The 21,416-nt window shown below is 39.8% G+C and overlaps 2 pseudogenes; both read left to right on the forward strand.

Annotated features, from left to right (window-relative positions):
• The first annotated feature begins 1,372 nt into the window (after nt 1–1,372).
• On the forward strand, nt 1,373–1,491 carry LOC120616736 (uncharacterized; annotated as a pseudogene).
• A 514-nt stretch (nt 1,492–2,005) lies between these two features.
• LOC120616743 (uncharacterized) lies at nt 2,006–2,124 on the forward strand (annotated as a pseudogene).
• The last annotated feature ends 19,292 nt before the right edge of the window (nt 2,125–21,416 follow it).

Genomic DNA, 21,416 nt, shown 5'->3' on the forward strand with positions numbered 1-21,416 from the left:
ATGGTCTGTCCTGGGGACTGTACTGTGTATGCTTGAGAAGACTTTGCATTCTGCTGCTGTTGGTTGGAGTGTTCTATAGGTCCCTTAGACCTAGTGGACTGTAGAGTTGTTTGAGTCATCTGTATCCTTGCTGATCTTTTGCCTAGTTGTTGTATCCACTCTGGAAAGTTGAGCATTGAAGTCTTCTACTATTATTGTTTAAATGTCCATTTCTCCCTTCAATTCTGTTGTTCATTTTTGCATCATATTTCTGGCTCTTTTGCTAGTTTTATATATATATATATATATATATATAACTATGTCTACCTGATGGATTAACACTTTTATCATTATATAAAGCATCCCTATTTATCTCTTGTAACATTTTTAAAGTCTGCTTTGTCATTTTGTCTGATACTAGTGTAGCCACTCCGGATCTCTTATAATTGCTGTTTGCGTGGTATGTCTTTTTCTATCCTTTTACTTTCAATCTGTTTGTATCTTTGAACCTAAAGTGTGACTTCTATAGAGAGCATATAGTTGGATATATTTTTTTTCAACCAAGTGTGACAGTCTTTGACTTTTCATTGGGTGGCTTAATCGATTCACATTTAAGATGAGATGGTTTGATCTATGTCTGCCGTTTGCTTTTTGTTTTCTATGTCTCGTGCCTTTTTTGTTCCTCCTCCGATCTTTCCTTTTTGCCTTTGCATTCAATGAATATTTTCTAGTGTAACATTGAATTCTTTTAGTGATTTTTAGAATATATTTTTAAATTATTTTCTTTGTGGTTCCTCTAGGGAGGGATGAGAAATGCTGGCGGCCTGCCTTTCTCAATGAGATATGGTCAACCTTCACTGGGAGCTGAAGGGAGAGGGGGCCACATATTCTTGGCCAGATCTTCTCAGAGTGGAGCTTCCACCTAAGGGGGTGGAGGCGGGAGTGGACCAAGGCTCAGATGCTACAGAGGCTCACTGGTTTGAGTTTTCATATATTTTCTTGAATAAATGTTTCTTCATTTGCTGTATGCCATTAGGACAATTTCTAGAGACTTTAAATGGTAGGTTTTTAAAAATAGTTTTCACCTGTTATATGGTTATTTTGCTAGGGAGAGGGTCCAGTGAGCGCCTCACGCCGCCATCCCCCATACACATTTAAATTTGAGAAGAACCATTATCTTTCAGAGTCCCCAAAGCATCTAGCAAGATATGTACATCATAACTGCTAAATAGGTAATGATAGATGAGTAAGTGAATAAAAATGCTGGATTGGAATTTGATTTGTGAAAGGTTGAGAGTCATTTACAATTTGTGTTTGTGTATGTGTATTTGGTAGAAAGAGAATTGAGAGAGAAAAATTACTGCATTATAAGCTGTTAAGAATTGATATTTGAGTCTACAGCCATGCCACCCTGAACAAGCCTGATCCCATCTGATCTGGGAAGCTAAGCAGGGTTGGGCCTGGCTAGTCCTGGATGGGAGACCACCAAGGAAAGACCAGGTGCTGTAGGCATAAAAAACAAAAAATAAGAGATTGTAAACTGACAAGGTCCTTACAATCTGTGAGGTTACCTCGCCTAAAAAAAGAAAAAAAGAATTGATATTTGAGTGCCTACTACATGCCAAACTTTTAATAGTCATCATCATTTAGCCTTTGCTAGCCTTAAGGAGTCAACTTTTTGTACTATTTTACACTAACATGTTAGTGATCTATAATTCTGTCACTAAGATGCTCTTCCTGAGGAAAGAACTCTTGACTCAGTAGTAAAGAATGAAAGACTCACCATTTCAGATGAAATGGCAGACTAGATATCCTAAAAATCATGAACGGGTAAGAAAGTAAGGTATTTCCTCTGAATCAGAATAAAAGGACACTGATAAGCAAATAATAGGTAAGTACATGTTTCTATTTATTGTAAATTTCCAGATAATAGATTAATAAGGAATAATAAAATTAGAATATCACCTTTCTTGCAACCCTTAATGAATTAATTCAGTTATTGATTGGCTATTAACATTATAGAGAGTACTACGACCATGCCGCCCCGAACATGTCTGATCTCGTCTGATCTCGGAAGCTATGCAGGGTCAGGCCCGGTTAGTACTTGGATGGGAGACCATCTAGGAAGACCAGGTGCTGTAGGCTTTAAAATAAATTAACAAACATTACAGAGAGAGACATCTAGACATCATGTGACCTGATGGAAGAACATACCACTACTTATGAAGGTATCTTGCCCTCCCCTAAATCTAACCCAATCAAGTCTTTATTGATCCAACTATCAAATTGCAGGAAATGTACGGGATAAAGGAACATATTAAATGACACCATAGGGACACAATGAGCCAAATTCATGACAAATTACGGAGTTTCTTTTTCAACAAATAAATTGTGAAGGAAAAAAAAAGAAGTAACACCTAGAGATTACAAATGCCGAAACATATCACCCAGTTGTAATATATAGATCTTATTTGGATCCTGATTCAAACAAACTTTAAAAATATGATATTTATAAGACAATTGGAAATTTAAACACTTGCTGGGTATTTGATATTAAAGAATTATTCTTTTTTTTTAAGGTGTGCTCACAGTATTATGATTTTGAAAGGATTCCCTTTAGAGCTACTGATATCTTTATGGGTAGAACGTTATAATGTCTGCTGTTTGCTTCATAATAGTATGACTGGAGGTGAGTAGATGGAGGTATAACTGAAACAATATTGTCCATAAGTTGATCATTGTTGAAGCTGGGGTAATAGGAACATGGGAATTTATTATACAATTCTGTCTCTTTGTGGACATTTAAAGTTTTTCCTTGGAAAATAAAGTAGATCTGGGTCCTTACTTCCTCTGGGTGCCTTGCAGAGGTTAATGAGAGTCCATTTCATACAAATACACTCTGATCCAAGGCATTATTAAACTTCCACTGAGGATGTTTCAACAAATAAACAATAAATGTGTAGGGTAGGAAGCCAGAATGAATGGCAAAACAACAAAAGTAGACCCACAGAGACATTAGATACTGGTATAATCAGCTATTGAATATAAAATAAGTATGTTTACTATAAACATATCAAAGAAGTTATTAAAAGTGTGAGTAAGGAGAAGACGCTATCGCATAGGAAAAAATGGACATCGATTTCCTTCATCCTCCCATTTGCCTGCCTGCTTCAGCTTCCACCATAGAACTTGTACCATAATTGATATGATCATGTTGAACTTGTTTTATTTTTATTGTTCTATTTGGATTTCTTTTTGAAAGCATCTTTAACTCTCGGCCATTCACTAAAATTACGTAGGTATAGTGATGTTTATACATAATTTTAAGTCTCTTAAAAGGATAAAGGATGCGACGTGACACCTGGTAGAAGTGAGCTTTGAAATGCTATCCTCTCTACAGAAGCTTTTATGTTTCTGTTTCATGTTTCAATTTTCAGAATTAAAATATTTGGCTTAGCAGCTTGGATTTCTTAAAATGACTTCTATTTTTAAAAACAGATATTAAATTTGCCAAATCTTCTCTCTAGGCCAGTCATTGACTTTATTCCCTTAGGTGTCATGTGTAGGAAATTTAGGTAATATGGGGTAAACTCTAGCACATCTGGGAGCATCGTGAAAATAGGAGGTGTTGAAAATATGTGAAGGGAAATCAAGGCCAAGAATTGCTGTGAAAGTTAAAGATAAATAAAGGCCAGTATCAAAAATAAGAAAAATAAGAAAGAAATAAGGGATTCAATGATCATATTCATAAAGAGTTATGAAAAAAATGTTTTTGTTTAGAGATTATTTCATTTCTGGGAAAATGGTTCAGAGCTTCTCTCTCTTAGATTATCGTGCAGTAAAACTGACTTTTGGGAAAATGTACAGCTCAATGCATTTTAGTACATGTATAGTTTCATAGAACCAGGACCATGAGCAGGATCCAAAAGAGTGCCAACACCCCGACTCTCCCATGCTGCCCCTCCATAGTCACACCCTCTCTCCACCCCCACCTCTTAGCAGCCACTGATCTAGTCCCCATCACTATAGCTTGTCTTTTCCAGAGTGTTATACAAACAAAATCACACAGTTTGTAACCTTTTGATTTTGGCTTTTAGCATAATTCCCTTGAAAGCCATCCGAGTAGTTGCGTGAATCACTAGTTTGTTTGTTCCTTTCATTGCTGAGTAAAGCAGCCCATGACATAACTACACCGCAGTTGGTTTGTCTTCATTTTCTTTTTAATCCTGTCTGAAGTTTTACACAATGCAGCTCCTTCACCTCCTTGTCACTACCCAAGTTGCGATTCATCTTTGGCATATCACAGAGTTTGTCTGATTGTAGTGGCAAGAGCTAGGACTCAGCCATGTGGCTTTTCTTCTACCATCAAGAAGTGGTGTTCTGGAATTGACAGAGAAGACAGCTGAGGTGGCCTGGAGAAAATGGGGAAGCGGGCAGTGTGTTGTTCAAGTCTCAGGCTATTCTGTGAATGTTCCAACTGACTGAAGCAGTGATCATAACAGCTTTTTAAAAAACTTTTAAATATCTATTTATTACACTTGCATGAATTCCCCTTTTCAGTACTTTAAACTGGTTTTCTTTCTGCTTGAGCAACACTGCCATCTGCTGTTAGAATTGATGGGCGCTGCTTCTGAGATTCTGGGTCCATACCCTGCAGTACGTACACAGCAGCTGTCAAAAAGGTCCATCTGTATTTAACTTGTATGAAGCGATGGCAGATCCAGCCAGTGGGAAAGAAAAATACATCTGTGCCCTGAGATCTTTCCTTGGAAGCCCCATGGTGAAATACTATCTGTTCTGTTGCCATTCTCTTCTGATCCAAAAGGCTTAACAAGATTCCACTTTGTTCCTGACTGTACCTTTATTATCTTTCTGAACAATCATTTCTTTGAAATGCTGTGGTATCTCACTTTGATCAAACGTCTGAGAGTTTAAACCCAAAAAATAAGGTAGAAGAAAACATTGAGGGGTTTTTTTTTTTTTTTTTTGGACTCTTTTTACCCAAACTTGGAAAAACACTTTGGGATTCTAAATTTAAGTTTTAAAAATCCAAAATTCTTTTACGTATTTCATTTTCTTTTTCATTTTCATCTAAAGTCATCTGTGCATTAGTTTGATCTAAAAATCATGTTTTGCCATTGATTAAAAAGAAAGGGGGGGCCATTGGAAGACCAAGTCTGTTTTAAATACAGGGCTTGATCTGCTTTCTGCCTTTTTTTTTTTTTTTTACCCATTATTCATCATGGCCTTTATAATATAAGTGAGAATGATACAGTTTACAGTCAGCTTTGTAATACCATGTCACAGATTGAATAAAATCCTTGTCATGAAGCTGTTTTGTCTTAGTTTAATTGGGCAGAGGGTTGTTGAAGTTGACAGATTCACCTATAAGTGTTGGCTTGGAGATTTCTGTGTAAGTTTGCTAAAGTTTTGAAAATGAATAAAAGATTTTTAAAAACCTGTAAACTTGGAGTTTTAAAAATGCTTCTAAATAAGTCATGTGCCAAGTAAAACATAATAATGGAAACATAATTAAAACATAATTAAAAACTGAATTAGAATGAAAATACTATATGTCAGAATCTGTGGATGCAGTTAAAGCAACGCTCAAGAAAGTACTAGAAAAATAAGTTCTAAAAATGAGTAAGTTAAACATCCAACTTAAGAGATTGGAAAGCAACCACAGAGGTAGAAGGAAGGAAAAATAAGAGTAAACAAGAAAAGGAGAGAAGAAGCCACAGAGGATCAAAAGAGCCAAAAGTTAGTTCTTTGTAAAGATCAATAAAAGCGATACATTTTTTTTGGAAAGACCAATAAAGGAAAAAAAAGAGAAGGCAAGGTAAAGCTGAGATTTAAAAGCTCATAGGTCTCTGATGTGAACATGGCCTCATAAAGTCAGGATTTTCTCTTTTCTTCCATTAATTATACAAAGATACCATTAAAAAAAATGAGAGACAAAAACACAAGTGACGTTTTCAGTGAAGCTAGGAGGCAGCTAATAGACCAGGCCCATAAACAGGTAAAGCAAAGTAGTTAAAGGGTAGTGGATCTAAAGAGAAAAAGAGATAAAAGGTAGTGAATCTAAATAAATAAGACACAATGGAGAGAGGACACAGTGGCTACAAATCTGAGAAACAGCCAGCAAAAGTACACTTCTCACAGTTGGGAGGCATGCCTGCCCGGGGTGGAAATCCTCAATCATTTCAACAATATGAACTTGGCAATGACCGGTGGCAGGAGCTTGCAGACCAGATTCTGAGAACTGGATAAGGGATCATGCCGACAAAGTTTATATTTGGAAAACAATCTGTCTCTGTAGCAGTGGAGAAGAGATTTTGAATTGTGAAAACTCCAAAACTTCCTATCTCCAGTGGCTGGGTGAAAAAAAAAAAAAATTTCCCACACAAAACTGCAGATTCTAAGAAAAATTCCAGCTACTTTGAAACATGGCCCTGGTATCTCCTCTACTCCAGACCTCTGCAAATAACTGGTTTGGAAACACCTCTTTCCAAAATGATTAATTAAAAGAGGGATCCAAAACAGTATCTATATAAAGATACTAAATAAAAAGGAGGAAAAGAAAGAAAAACATATAGCAGGTGATGAACTCTCACTAGGAAAAAAAAAGTAACAGAACAGATAAAACTTTATGGCAAACATTTTACTCTAAAATTAAAAATAAAGCATTGTCTCTACAAAGCAAAAGAACATGAAAGAAATACGACAGTTGGGGTAGAAATTGTGAGCAAACAGGGTGAGATGACATATAATCTATCAGAGCTTAAGAAAGAAGTGGAAGAAAAAGAAAATAAATTAATCACTGAAATGACGCTGAAGTTCAAAAACCTCCAAAACAGATAAAGAGAGCATGCTCACAAAGAAAGCAATCAGGATGAAGCTGAACTAAAGGTAGTTAAAGGATTAGAGAGAAAACTATAGCTTTGGAGGAGAGACAGAGATGCACATAATGAGTCCCTGAGCAGGAAAATCCACATAAGGTCACAGAATACTCAAATATTTAAAAAGACGAGGACATTATAAGAAACTAAATTACAGACACAAGACAGTACATACTCTATGATCCCATTTCTACGAAGTTCAATAATAGGTAAACTATTATTATGTTACAGAATCAGAAGCTAGCGATTCTCCCCAAACTGACTCATAGATTCAATACATACCAATCAACACCCCTAATAAAGTGTGTATGTGTGTGTGGGTGTGGAAATTAGTGAGCTCCTCCTAAAATTTATTTGGAAATGCGGAGGACCAAGACTACCTGAGACTCCAAGAAAAGTAGGAGGACAGAAGGCAATGATAACTTTTTTCTTAACACAATATTTTTATACTCATTCATTATATAGAGGACATCTAAATGTGAAGGTCAATGTGTGTAAGCCATTTTCCAGATAGAATTATATATTTAAAGCTCTCAATAATTTCAAAACAAACTGTGAAAATAAAATGTAGTATAAGTATAAAAAAAAAAGTAGGAGGACTTGCTCTACTGGACAAAGAGAAAATATCTACAATAAAAGTGTGGTATCGGCACCCGGTGAGACAAAGAAACGAACACAGTAGTCTAGACACTCTGTAAATTCATGCACTCATGGATATTTGGTTTACATCAAAGGTCGTGGGGAAAGAACAGTTATTCAATTTTAATAAAGCTTGTTTAGACAATTAGATATCCATTGTGTCTTATTTATTTAGATTCACTACCTTTTATCTCTTTTTCTCTTTAGATCCACTACCCTTTAACTACTTTGCTTTGCCTGTTTATGGGCCTGGCCTATTAGCTGCCTCCTAGCTTCACTGAAAACGTCACTTGTCTTTTTGTCTCTCATTTTTTTTAATGGTATCTTTGTATAATTAATGGAAGAAAAGACATAGAGAAGAATTTTTTGAACAGGGCACAAGAAGAGGTAACCATAAAGGAGAGTATTAAAAGCAGACTATTTTAAAAACTGTAAATCCTGGGACACCATTGAGAGTGAAAAGGCAAACCGCAGAGTGGAAGTAAATATTTGCAATTCAAATAACCAAGAAAAGATTTGTATCCAGAATATCTAAAGAAATTCTGTAAATCAATAAGACAGACAACCTAATAGAAATACAGGCAAGAAATCTGTTCAGAAGGATATCTAAATGGCCAACATACTTACTATGTAATCAGGGAAATGCAAATTAAGACTACATTAAGATGCCACTTAACATCTACCAAAAAAGCCAAAATTAGAAAGATTGACAATACTGAGCACTGATGAACATGTAAAACATTGGAACACTCATACATTACTGATAGTAGTGCAAACTGGTTCAAATGCTTAGCATACAGCTTAGCACCAACTTCTAAAGTTGAAGGTATGTATACCCTAGAGCCGAGTGATCCTAGCTCCTAGCTCGCTCCAACAAATGTGTGCACATGTGTAGCAAGAGATATATATAAGAATGTTCGCAATGGCATCCTTTGTAATAGTAAGTTTAAAATATTCCAAATGTTCATCAATGGTAGGAAAGATAAATACAATGTGGTATATTGACATAATAGAATATCACAGAGCAATGAAAATGAATCAATAATAGTTTTATGCAGTATTGACAAAGCACACAACCATGGTTAATGAAATAAGCCAGATTAAAAGAATACTTTATTATTCTACTTACATAAAGTTCAAAAATGACAAACCCAGACAGCAGTGTTTATAGATGTGTTCTTGGACATTAAACCTTGAATGTGAAGGCCGCACAGTGATTGGGAGGGAGGCTGAGGCAGGCTTCAAGGTGGTAATGAAATTCCTGCCCCGAGTGGTGGTTACATGGACAGTTGCGTTAGGGAATCATTAAACTTTACATTTTTGTTGCATTCACTTTTCAGTGTGTCATAGTTCACAATTAAAACAGGTTTAAGAGGATAAAAAATAGCCTTGAACAAATAGGAAAACATATATTCTTGGATAAAACTACTGAATATTATAAAGATAATAATTTTAAGTTAATTTATAAACTTAAATTATCTCAATTGGAAAACACTAACAGGTTATTTTCTGGTGCTGGTTAAATTGACCTAGTTAATACAGAAAAAGTAGTACGAACAAAACACTTTTTAAAAGCCCTTAAAATTAGCAGTTAGGGTGAGCTAGCCCTATCAAATATTAAAACACATTATAAAGCCTCTACGGCAATCCCCAACCTTTTTGGCACCAGGGACCAGTCAGTGCTCCTATGAGAATTTAATGCTTGATGATCTCAGGTGTAGCTGAGGTAGTGATGATAGCACCGGGGAGCGGCTGCAAATATAGAGGAAGCTTCGCTGGCTCACCCACTGCTCACCTCCTGCTGTATGACCTGGTTCCTAACAGGCCATGGACCGGTACGGTCTGCAGCCCAGAGGTTGGGGACCCCTTCTCTATAATATGCGATACCAATGCAGGAAAAGATTGAGTGAACAGAATAGGAAACCCAGAGATAGACCAAATGCATATGCAAATTTAGTATAGGATAAAGATGGCATATGAAATCAGTGGGGAATAATAAAAATGTTAATAAACGGATAGTCATTTGGGAAAAGATAAAATTGGATCCATCTTCACTCCCCGTACTAGAGTTCTAACTGTAAAAAAATGAAATCGACCTCAGAGTAACTATAAAGTTGTTGTGAATCATTCTGTTGTCAATTTAGTTAGTCTGGGAACTGCACTTCCCAGAATCTCCTTCCCCAGTTGGCTAGAAGAGGAACTTGCACGTGCTATGGGAAATGGAAGTGAAGCAGTAGCCGTTATGCTCTGAAGGTCATTGTGGTTACTGTGGTAACAATGAATGCATGGATGCCAGTGAGTTCTAATTTATTCTCATTCTCTTCTGCTCCATATCCTGCGCTTCCTCCTTGCGGCTTACAGCAGCTCAGGGCCCATCATCAAGTGTTTGGCTGTGGTCCCACAGAGGCCCCCCGCTTCCTGTAGACTTCTCACCAGCTCCCCCTCCATGACCCCACTTCAGCTTCCCAGAGTGTCAGACCGACCGGTCGGTGGCTCCTGTGATCCTCAGACCCCAAATTTCCAACCTTTGCTTCCTGAGCTTCTCTCACAATTATGGAAAATTGAATTCCAATAATAAATTTCTTAGCTCCTGGTAGTTCTGCTTCCCTGTTGAACACCAGACTGGTAGGTTTATTGGTACTGGAAGTGGGAAACAGAAACCTAAAACACTGGATTTGGGACCAGTCAGGTAGAGGCTGGAAAAACAGTGAGAGATTCTTGATGGAGGCAGGACTAGCAGTGAGGAAATTGCTGTTAGATGCTTTAAAAAGGCTGACACATGTAACCTAGTGGTGGAACATTTGGCAATACTATCACCTGTGGTAATTTTGAAGACAGAAAATGCACCTAACAAACTAGTGTATCTAACTAAAGAGATTTGCAGGCAGGAACATGGAAGTGCCAACTGCCTTCTTTTAGCAGCTTATGATAAAGAAAATCAGCTAAAGAAGAAACGGTTTAGGAACAGTTTTCAAGCAGAGTTTAGGAAATATTTTCAACTCAGTACTATTCAGAATTATTTTTCATTGCCAGCCTTTACAGAATTTCGAAGTAAGAAATGGCTTCAAGGTTAAGGATCAAATCTAGGGTACAGCTGTAAAACCCTTTGTGAAGACCTCATAATAATTTAAGATGATGCCTCATAGACCCTCTAAGAATCTTAAAGGCAATATCCCACAAGGGTTTGGAATACCTAAATAGAGAGAGTTTATCTTGGAAAAAATATGCATGTGTATTTGCAGCATGGATTCATAGAATCAGATTCATAGAAAACCTGTAGGTTTTTTTAAGAGAATTCCATTGGTGAAAGCACTTCCTACTTGAACAAAAGGAGGCAGACACAGTTCAAACTCAGTCACAACCTCTGAGTCCCCAACTATTTTTGGACATGAAGAAGGCCAATTTACTCAAGGGCAAACACAGGTCTTTTCCTTTAGGAAAGGATTTCTTGGAGCGTGAAGCCAAGAGAGCAATGGTCTAGGAAGCTACTCCCAGAGAGCAGAACTGGGTCCTAATCAAGGAACATTCTCTACTCTTGGAATTGGGGACCCTGACAATGTATTCTTTGATGAATTTCAGAATTTTTATGGAGAAGTGATTACTTTATGCTTCCCTTTCTTTCTCTTTTCAAATAGAAATGTTTATCGTGGCTTCCTTGTCCTGGTCTTAATATTGCCCATTGAATGTATGGGGATGAGAATGGAGATGGGAAATAACTTTTCTTTTAGTCCACTGGTCTCTGCATTTGAGGAATTGTATATAAGGGGTGTCATCCACATCTGGAGCTGATTTAGATGAACTATAAACCTGAGCATGATACTATAATGAAGTAGGATTTTCGGGGATCTTGGGAAGGGGTGAGTTATTTTGTATATAGAAGGGATGTGAGTTGCTGCGGTCAGAGGGTGGGCAATGGCAGATAGTCTCCAAAAGTGACCATCATCAGTTCCTCCCCTTTCAATCGATACAGATCACTTCTCATACCATTCTATCCCCACACCTCTTGAAACTGGGCAGATCTTCTGACTTGCTCTGACCAATGAAATGTGACAAAAATGATGCTGTAGCAGTTACAGGCCTAGCCTTTAAGAGGTCGGCCAGGTTGCACTTCCTTTCTGGGAAGTCTACCACCATATAAGAATTTCAACTTCCTTGAGACCATTGTGCTCAGATGAAGCCCAAGCTAGCCATGTGGGGAGGACACACGAGATAGAAGTGCCTGGCCAGCCCTCAGATGTTCTAGCCATCTGACTGAGGCACCAGACCTGTGAGTGAAGAAGCTTTTTATATATTCCAGAACCAGGAGACACCATGTGTAGCTGAAGAATTTCCCAACAGATCCTGGCCCATATTTCAGAACCTTGAAAAATTATAGATTCTTTTAAGCTGCCAAGTTTTGGGTTCTGCACCAATAGAAAATGATCTCCATAATATATTGTTAAAAAGAAAGGTACAGAACGATATGTACAGCATGCTATCTTTCTCGTGGCAAAGGAGAGAAGGTGATATGAATGTGTGTGTACACGCATGTGTGTTTATGTGTACAGAAAGATTCAATGCAATTCCAAGCGAAATCTCAAGAGCACTTTTTCATAAATCTTGATAAACTAATTCTAAAATTTACATGGCAAAACAAAGGCCAAAAATATTCAAGATACTCCTGAGAAAGTTCAAGGTGGGGAATTTGCTCACCAAATGTCAAGACTTATTATAAAACCATGGTCAATAAGATAGTGTAGTATTGGCATAGGGGTAGACAAATGGACTGATGGAACTAAAGAGAAAACCCAGAAACAGATGCATAGATGAGGTTCGAGCCCAAGGGAGGTGAGGAAGACATCCAGGCAGGCGACATGTCTTTTTAAATATATATACTGAAATATTTACGTATGAAAATATTTAATGTCTGTGGTCTGTTTCAAAATAACCCGGGAGATAAAGGAAACAGATGTGTGTGGAAGAGGCAGGACTGGCCATGGGTGGAAAGTTGGTGACTCTGGATAATGGAGTCCCTGGGATTTAATACATTTGTCTATTTTTTTGTATGTTCAAAATTCTCCATAATAAACATTTTTCAGTGCATACACATTGTACACGCACACACACACACACACACACACACACGCATACACACACCCTGAAATGAAAGTGAAAGGACAGGTTATAGAGTAAGAAAAAAATTGTACTACACATATAACTGATTAGAATTATATATGAATTAGAATCCATAACATAAAATAATTTTAACCCTACATGTTGATAAGAAATAGACAAATTATCTGGAGGAGCAAATAGAAAGGCCGATAAACCCAAAAAATTCTTAACTTCATAGTAATCAGAAAAATGTGAATCAAAATTGCCAAAAAAATAATAAACAGAACCATTTTAAAATGGAGCTGGAGCTGCCATCCAGAAGAATAACCTTGAACACAATTTAGACCACAAATCTTAAGATGTTAAAACAGGGCAAAATAACCTTTGCACTGGGCCTAAAGCAAATTGTGTCCCAAAGAACTGTTTGCAAGGATAACAAGAAAATAGTTATTCCGACTACTGGACTAAAAATTTAAAACATTATTTAGAATTAGAGTCACTGTGTTAGCTTATCTGCACCAATAGAAACACCTTCCTTCTATCGATGTTATTGTTCCCCTCCCCCTTCTCATAAATACCATGACCTTTGTCTCCTAATCCAAACGCTGTTCCAGCTTCTGTCTGAATCAGTGCTTCCCAAATAGCTATTCTTCGATCCCAAATAAATGCTGTTGCCCTTCACTCTGAAAGGTCTTCTATTTTTAGGTTAACAAAAGAGTAATTGGATACTAGTGTATCCCCATCAGATTGGCACAAATTAAAAGCCAACGACACACTGTGTTGGTAAAGATGCAAAGCAACAGGAAATGTCGCGCACTGCCTGTCAGAGTGTCAATTTGTTACCTCTTTTGGCACCAGTTAGCCAGATTCCCTTCAATATCAGCAGTCCCACTCCTAGGAAACTCTCATACATGTGCTCCAGGGGGTAGCGGTTAGAAGACTTTTACTGCTTGTAATAATAATAATAAAAAAACTGGAAACAAGCCAAAAGTCCAACAGGGTAATGGGTTAGTAAACTGCGATAGACAATGAGATGCCACATGCTGTGCAAATGTACCACGCACATCAACATGAACAAATCCTTCAAACATAATATTGAGTGAAAAAAGGCAAATCACAGAAGAATACAAAAATAGAATACTTTTCTATAAAGTGCAAAAACGGGCAAAACTAAACAATATATTCTTCGAAAACATACATACATATAAAGGAAAGCAGGGGAATGTTAAGTAAAAATTCTAGGCTGGGTTACCATGGGGGTGAGGAGGGAGAGGCTGCATCGGGGTGGGGAGGCTGATAGGGGACCTCACAGATTTTCTTAGTGTTCTGTTGCCTAAGCTGATGTTGGGCACATAACGGCTCATTCTATTACTTTCATACCTTACATATACACATCGATAAATAGATGTGTATTACATTAATGAAATATAAAATCTCATAATAAAAAAATTAATGGAAACAAAAGGAAGACTATTGATATCTGTGGCAGTTATGAACAATGAAAACGCTCTTTGTTCATGCCCCATGGGCTCGGGGGAGCACATGTGCAATTTATGCCTGTTGCCTCGGCATCTTCACACGTAGCCCCCCTTCACTCTCAGAAGTTCCCCAGATGGGATCTACTAGTAAGAGGGCCCTGTGCCCTCAATGGAGGCAGCTGTCTCTGTTTCTTGTCCCATGGTAAATGGAAATGCTGAGGAGAAATGGATATGGTCTGCAGAAACAGGCAGGTGACACTTTCCGATTAAAGAGTCACTTTTACTTATTTGGAAAGCCTCCCTTAGACTTAGTTTTTCCATCTGTAAAGTGGGCATAATTGCTAGTTTATGGGGTTGTTGTGAGAATTCAGTGAGATTATCTATGCTCAGGACACAAGGAATGGAAATCTCCCTACATTAGAACAGTTCCAGGACAGGGTGCGACTCTCATATTACCCTGGGGGGCGGGGAGCCCTACCCACTTTCTGCATCATCCAAGCTCTCTCAGGCTCACAGTCCCATGAAAGTCCCTGCAGATTAAAAGAGACCCAAGAGACACATCTACCAAATACAAATGTGTGGGCTTTAGGTGGATCCTGATTCAAATTCCAAATGAATCAACTAAAAGAACATATTCCTGAGAAAATATGAGTAAGGATTGGGTATTAGAAGATGTCAAAGTCCTTCCTGAATAACCATTCTTTGATCTCAAATAAAGGCGTACTACCTCTCACTTTGATACAGCCTAAAATATTTATGAGTAAACTATGACAATGTCTAGGATTTATTCTAAAATAATTCAGTGGTGGAGTGGGGGCAGTGGATAGAGATGACACGAGGGTGGTCATGAGAGGCTCACTGTAGCTGGCTGGTAGCTACAAGGGGTTCATTGTCCTCTTCCTTCTATTTTTACATGTGTGTGAAATTTTCCAGGGAGGAGGGAGGCAGGGAAGCATGGAGGCAGAAAGATCTCCCCCTCACCCCCACCATGCAGGGAAGAGCTCCAGCTGAAGAGCATAGGCTGTTCTGTGAGTGGTTGTGGCCACCCTCCCGCAGGAGATAATGTCACAGCCAGTGTGAACTTGAGAAAATGATGTTTCCACAAACTATGCCAGTTTCACTAGTCCCTTGGGGCCAAGTCCACCCAGAGAGCAGCATTATGAGCGCAGGGGCTGAGCAGCCTCAGGCATCTGTCCTGTGTGGGTTCCACAATTCTTGTCCTTCTCAGTCCCAGGAAACCACACATAAGAGGTGGGGCCACTGTCCTTTTTCAACCTCTTGAAGAAGCACAGCCATTACTCTTGAAATACATCAAATGTTTTTGTTGACATAAGAAACATCCAAACCTGTAGAGAATTTTGATGAGTTTTTTTGAACCAAACTGACTATAATTGCCAGGAAGCAAAATCTCAACAGATTAAGAAAATGCTCCAGAGAATGGCATTTCCAGCTTATTTTATACATTAGAATCAAAGGAGGAGATGTGAGGAGGGTTACATGAGATCCATGGGTAGCAGATTAAGGGGGTGAGAGAAAGCAAAGAGGGACATCTCAAGGACTGGATAAAAAGTAAAATGGAGCGACATTTCTTTTCTATTGGTGGGTACAGGATAGTTAATAACCAACATTTACAGCACATCGAGATGGAATACAGAGAACAAAATAACACTGAGGCTTCTGTCCTTTCCTGCTCTGGTGGTGGTTGTGCCCTAAGGGGTCTGGAAAAGGAGATTACCCTGACATTTCAAAGGTATGTGATCTTAGATGCAGAAAGACAATAGATGGACCACTTACGGTAAAGACTGACCTTTGTCAAGGAAGCTGCCAGCCCAGGATGTGACTATCCCCTTGACCTGCTTTTAGTTACGAATTTTTATATTCAGACCATCCTATGCGGCGACTTCCGATCTCTAAGTTTGTGGGGCCGCCATGCTGGCCTCCCCTGAGCTCATCAGGTTTAATATGTGGCCCCTTTTCTGTCCACATTTTCTCTCTGGCACAGCCTGGCAACCATTGGTTAGGAGCTCAGATCTGAGAACAAAAGGACCCGGCCACCCCCTGCCCCATCCCAGGCCTCCTGCCTCCTGGGAGAGGGAAAGAGATGGGGTGGGCTGGGTGGACTAATCTTTCCTAGTAATTCCCCATTCTGGTTCCTGTTCCTTCACCATTCTTCCTCCGCCACCAAATGCAGACCAGGGGACTTCTTGCTACAGAAGTGCCAAGATAAAAGTTAAGTGCTCCTGGGCTGTATGAGAGCCATCTCTTCCCACTCCCTCCACCAGTTCCTCAATCATTCACCAGCTTTTACTGTCCCCTTGTGATCACTTGCTTCCCATAGCTGTCCCTGCAATATAGATTTCCCACCCATCCTGCTGTGTCGTAGGTGACAAAGTGGGTCCCCTCCAAACCTTACACTGGGTCAGTCTTCATTGAGGGGCAGACATTTGGCTCAGTAGTGAGAAAACTTTCTCCCAAATCATGTTAGTACATGAATATCTTCCTGACGAATTCTTTGCTTTTTAAAAATTTTACTTGTTGAAAATTTTCAAAATAAAAAGTTGGAGAGAAAGATACCTTACGAAGTGGCTATAAGGAAAGGGATCAGAAAAAATGTCCCCTGACTCTATATGGGTGAAGGAAGCTCTAATTCCTATTACAAACAAAACAAACAAAACAAAACAAAAACGATGTCCCTTCAGACGCTGCCCGTTCCTGGCGGGGCTCCAGCTGGATCTAACTCCCAAGGATCTCCTTTGTAGCTCTGGTCACCCTCAGTGACTTAGACCCTGGTGACAGCAGAACAGCATTTGGAGGCATAGGCAGTGTGGACCAAAGGTGAAAGTCTCATCCCAACCTTGAGCCACTTGGCCTGCCATTCCTCTGGGACGTGACTACGGTCACTGCATCCAGACATCTTGAGGGTGAGGTTTTAGACCCTGGAGTGAGGAGGACACAGGCAAACAATTTGATGAAACTAGTTTATGGCCCGCTGCTTTCTATCCTGTGTGGGCTGGTTCTCAGAACACCAAAGAGTAGGTCTGTCTCCGCTGTTCCAGGGGCCCTGCACCTGAGCAGATAGCCCCAGACCACCACGACCTGTTCCTGACTTGCTCCCAGAGGCCGGCCCTCTCCTCCAGGTTGCAGTGTGTCAGCCAGGTGTTTGTTTATTTGTTTGTAATGCAAGTGCAGTGATTTAAGCTTTAGATTCCCCAAGCATCCACTTCAAAGACTGCTAGAATAAACACATTGCCAGGCACGAAATAAAGAGCCACACGAAATAAAGAGCCACACGAGATAAAGAGTCAAGTGCCCCCACCCTGAAGTTCCTTTGTTTTAGAGATCTTTGGTTTGGCAGCCTGTTATTCTCTTCCTGCCTTTAAATTCCATTCTTACATTTTACCTTCATCAATAAAAAGAGAATGCAAGAAACCCTAGGCCCCCAGCATAGGCTCCAATAAAAGCAGAATCCCTGGTGCTTCCTCTCATGCTCTCTCTTTCTCCCTCCCTCGCCCTCCTTCTCCTCCTCACCCTGCCTTGCGGCCCCTTGTGCTGTGTACCCTCCAGGACTTTTGAGTAATGATAAACCTTGTTTTCTTTTTTTCAAAGTTTCCTGGTGGTTATTGCTGAGGGCATCTTGCAATCCTAGTTAAGAGTTACAAGGTCTGCCCAGCCACAATACTGATCATCAACAGGCTGCGACCAGCACAGAACAATAGCTTTGCTCAAAGATGACTTCCCTCTAATTTATGATAGTCGCAGTCAGCACCGCGTGCTGGCAAGCAGGGTTTTCCACAACCTGAAGGAAAGCTTTCCCTTCTGGCTCATGCTGCCACAGACTGGAGCCTCAGGAGGGAGGCCAGTGCAGTGTAGATGCTCAGGCCAGGCAGCTGGAGAGTCCCCATGTCAAAAACTGCATTTCCTTGAAGAACTGACTTACCCCCAAAGCCTCTTTCTTCATCTCTGTAAGAAGAAGAACACTAGCACTTACCCAAAGAGATGTTGGGGTGATACACCAACACCCGTTGGAGTACGGGTGAGATTTGCTCACTCCACTTCCTAGATGTGCAAAGAAATGTAAGTGCATCTTCTTCACAAGTCACGGGGTATGGTGTGCTCACTCCACTTCCTAGATGTGCAAAGAAATGTGGTAAGTACATCTTCACAAGTCACGGGGTACGGTGGGGGCGCCAAGCCTTTAGCTCAGCATCTCAATCTCCTCTGGTCCAAACTGAGTCTTCTGAGTCTCTTTCCAAGTGCAGCTTTGAATCAGGGATGGTTGAACACTCTTTTGAACAGTCTCTTTCAGATGAATTTTCTATCATTCGGATGGAAATGAAATTGTGTCCCATCCTTGTGTTCCTCTCCAAAATGGCACCTGGGTATACACTAGGGTTGGGGGAGAAGGACCAGGGGTCCACTGGAGGTCCCCAGGTCCATGCTGCCCCTTTCATCGAAGGGTCAATCTGGCTTGGTCTGGCTGTGAACAAGTAGATATCTGACCTCTAGGCCACTACTGAAGTCTCCAGGACCAGCCATTTGCCTGTGACCATAAAGGCGATGTATCTTGCAATCATCTGACCCCACCCCTGCTAGCCTACTCAGTTTCTCCATGTTCTCTACATGAGGCATATGGGAACTTCTGCATCCCTCGTGCTGCCCCAGGCCATGGGAGGCCAACAACCCTGCTTTGGCTTCACCTCCCAGCTGCTTCCCTCTGCCCTTGTGTTACGGACTGAATGTTAGTGCCCGCCCCCACCCCCGCCGCCCAAAATGCACATGTTGAAATCCTAGTTCACGCACTACTTTCTGAATGCTTCAATCCCATCTGATTCCTGAAGCTAAGCAGGGCTTCAGCCTGGTTAGGAGTTGGATGGGAGACCTCACCTAGGAAGACTGCGCTGTAGGAAAAGAAATCCTAACCCCCAACGCTATGGTGTTAGGAAGTGGGTCTGGGGGAGGTGAATAGGGCATGAAGGTGGAGTCCCCACGAATGGGGTTAGTGTCCTTTTAAAGGGCCCTAGAGAGCCCCCTCACCCTCTCTGCCATGTGAGTGCACAATAAGAAGGCAGCCATCTGCACCCTGACCTCACCAGAACCTGACCTTGCTGGCACCCTGATCTTGCATTTCTAGCCTCCAGAACTGTAAGAAATAAATTTCTTTGCAAACCACCCAGTCTGTGGTATTCTATCATAGCAGCCCGAATGGACTAAGATAACTGCCACTGCTCTCCTGAATCTCTCTGAATGTATCTATCAGGTCTCCCCCATCATGGTTTCCCCTGAAAATGTAGCAAACAGAACAGGTGTATCTGACCTCCCTGCCCTCTCTGTGCCTCTCTTCTCCTTCCCTCATCCAGTGGGGCCCGGAGGAAGAGACATCCTGAACCTCCCTCTACTATAGAAGCCTTAGTGGATCTCTCTGCATCATAGAAGAAACTTTATGATCTGGCCCATTTGCTTCCAATCTGAGGCTGTTCAGCAAGTGTTTCCAGCTCTCCACCTTCCAGCACATATAGGACTATACTTCCTGCCCCTCTGTGGTTGAGTGGGCCATGTGACTATTCTGGCAAAAGCAAGAGTAAAACACAAGTCACTTCCCCTCATAACTCAGAGCCCTCTACCAACCCACAATGGGTGTGAAGTGTAAGTGAGAAAACTGTTATTAGCCATAAGTCTTTAGGAATGTTTGTCACTGTAGCATAGCCTAGCACATGCGGACTGATACGTTTATATAGCCCCTAAATGAAGTCTTAAAAATCTATGTGTACCCTCTTGTGCATTTTAAGATGACATCTAAAATTTTCACTTAACATGTAAATTGTTGCAGAGGATATAATTCCCCACCTATTGTAAATACTAATATTTAAGATAAAAATAGTTACATCAGTCTTCTAAATGAATCCACAGGAATCTAAATGTTAAAACACTTTCTTACCCACTATCATCAGTTTTTTAAATCCATGAACAAGCCCTTTTTCGACATTTGGAAATTTTACATTTTTTCCTTTTTTTCCTCGAATTCATGTTTGCATTCTACATCCTCCATATATCTTCACCATAAGGCAACATACTTTAGGCATTAAAGTCTTTTATTGACCACCTTATCATATTTAGTTATAACAAAAAAAAGTATATGAATTAAAATTTTGAAGTTTACTTTATTCCCTGTCAACTGTAAATTCTAAGTGTTAAACATGTCTTCTGAATTTAATTATCAATAGAAATAGAATTAGTGCACGATTGACCAAAACAATATTAGTTTTGATGAGTAATTGTTAAACATAGAAACCATCTTTTATTGAGGAATATACCACTAGAAACAAATTGAACTGGGGCCAGCAATTTTAAATAACAGAAATGGAAAATATTAAACATTTTATAAGATGGAGACTGTAATTAGAGTAAATATTTTATATGATTTGATAAAACAGGTTTGACTTCATTCTAGAATAGCACAAAGAATCTGGACGAAATATTATAGAAGTGATATCTGTGAGTTTCAGTCACTGTGCCGTGACAAAGTTGGTATTCCCAATGAATGCACATGTGACACAGCATCACTAATCTCTGCTGTGCCCACTGTCCAGAGACGTGTCCCCTGCTGAGTACACATCCTGGAGGAGCACAGAAGCTGCTCCCTAGGGATGTCTGTGTGCTCCTTTCTTTGCTTCTGGGGGACTCCCTCAAGTGCAAAGCATTTCTAGACAAAAGAGGTAGGTAGGACAGTAGATCTTAAAAGTTATTGAAAAAAAAAGATGCGTAACTATTACTGTGATAGATGTTAACTAGACTTACTGTGGTGATCATTTTGAAATATGTACATGTATTGAATCATTATGTTGTACACCTGAAACTACTATAATGTTATATGTCAATTATATCTCAATTTAAAAAAAAAAGAGAGAGAGGTGGAAAAGGTGAAGCGGCTTACTACAAAGCTCTACGATTCCGCGAACCCCATGTGCGCATACATCTGCCTTTAGAACATCTCAACAAGACCAAAATTCCTTACTTTACCTTTAAGAGAAGTGTGGGTAAGAGAGGAAGCTCGGCAGAACCCCTGAGTAATTGTCAAAGGAGGAGGGACCCCGCATGGGGAGATCTGGGGTGGCATCACCTCAGATGCTGTTACAGGCAGATCAACCTTAGGAGAGAAGATGTATGGCAGCTGAGATTCTGGAAACTGATTCCCTTAAAACGGTCCATGTAACTGAGATATAACCCAGTTACATTAAATCCACTGTAATTGAAATATTTTCTGGCACTAACCAAAATTTCAAGACACCCTGACAAATCTTTACAAGATTTTTTTCAGATTCCACATATT

Source organism: Pteropus medius, unplaced genomic scaffold, assembly GCF_902729225.1.
Source record: "Pteropus medius unplaced genomic scaffold, Ma_sr-lr_union100, whole genome shotgun sequence".
NCBI lineage: Eukaryota > Metazoa > Chordata > Mammalia > Chiroptera > Pteropodidae > Pteropus > Pteropus medius.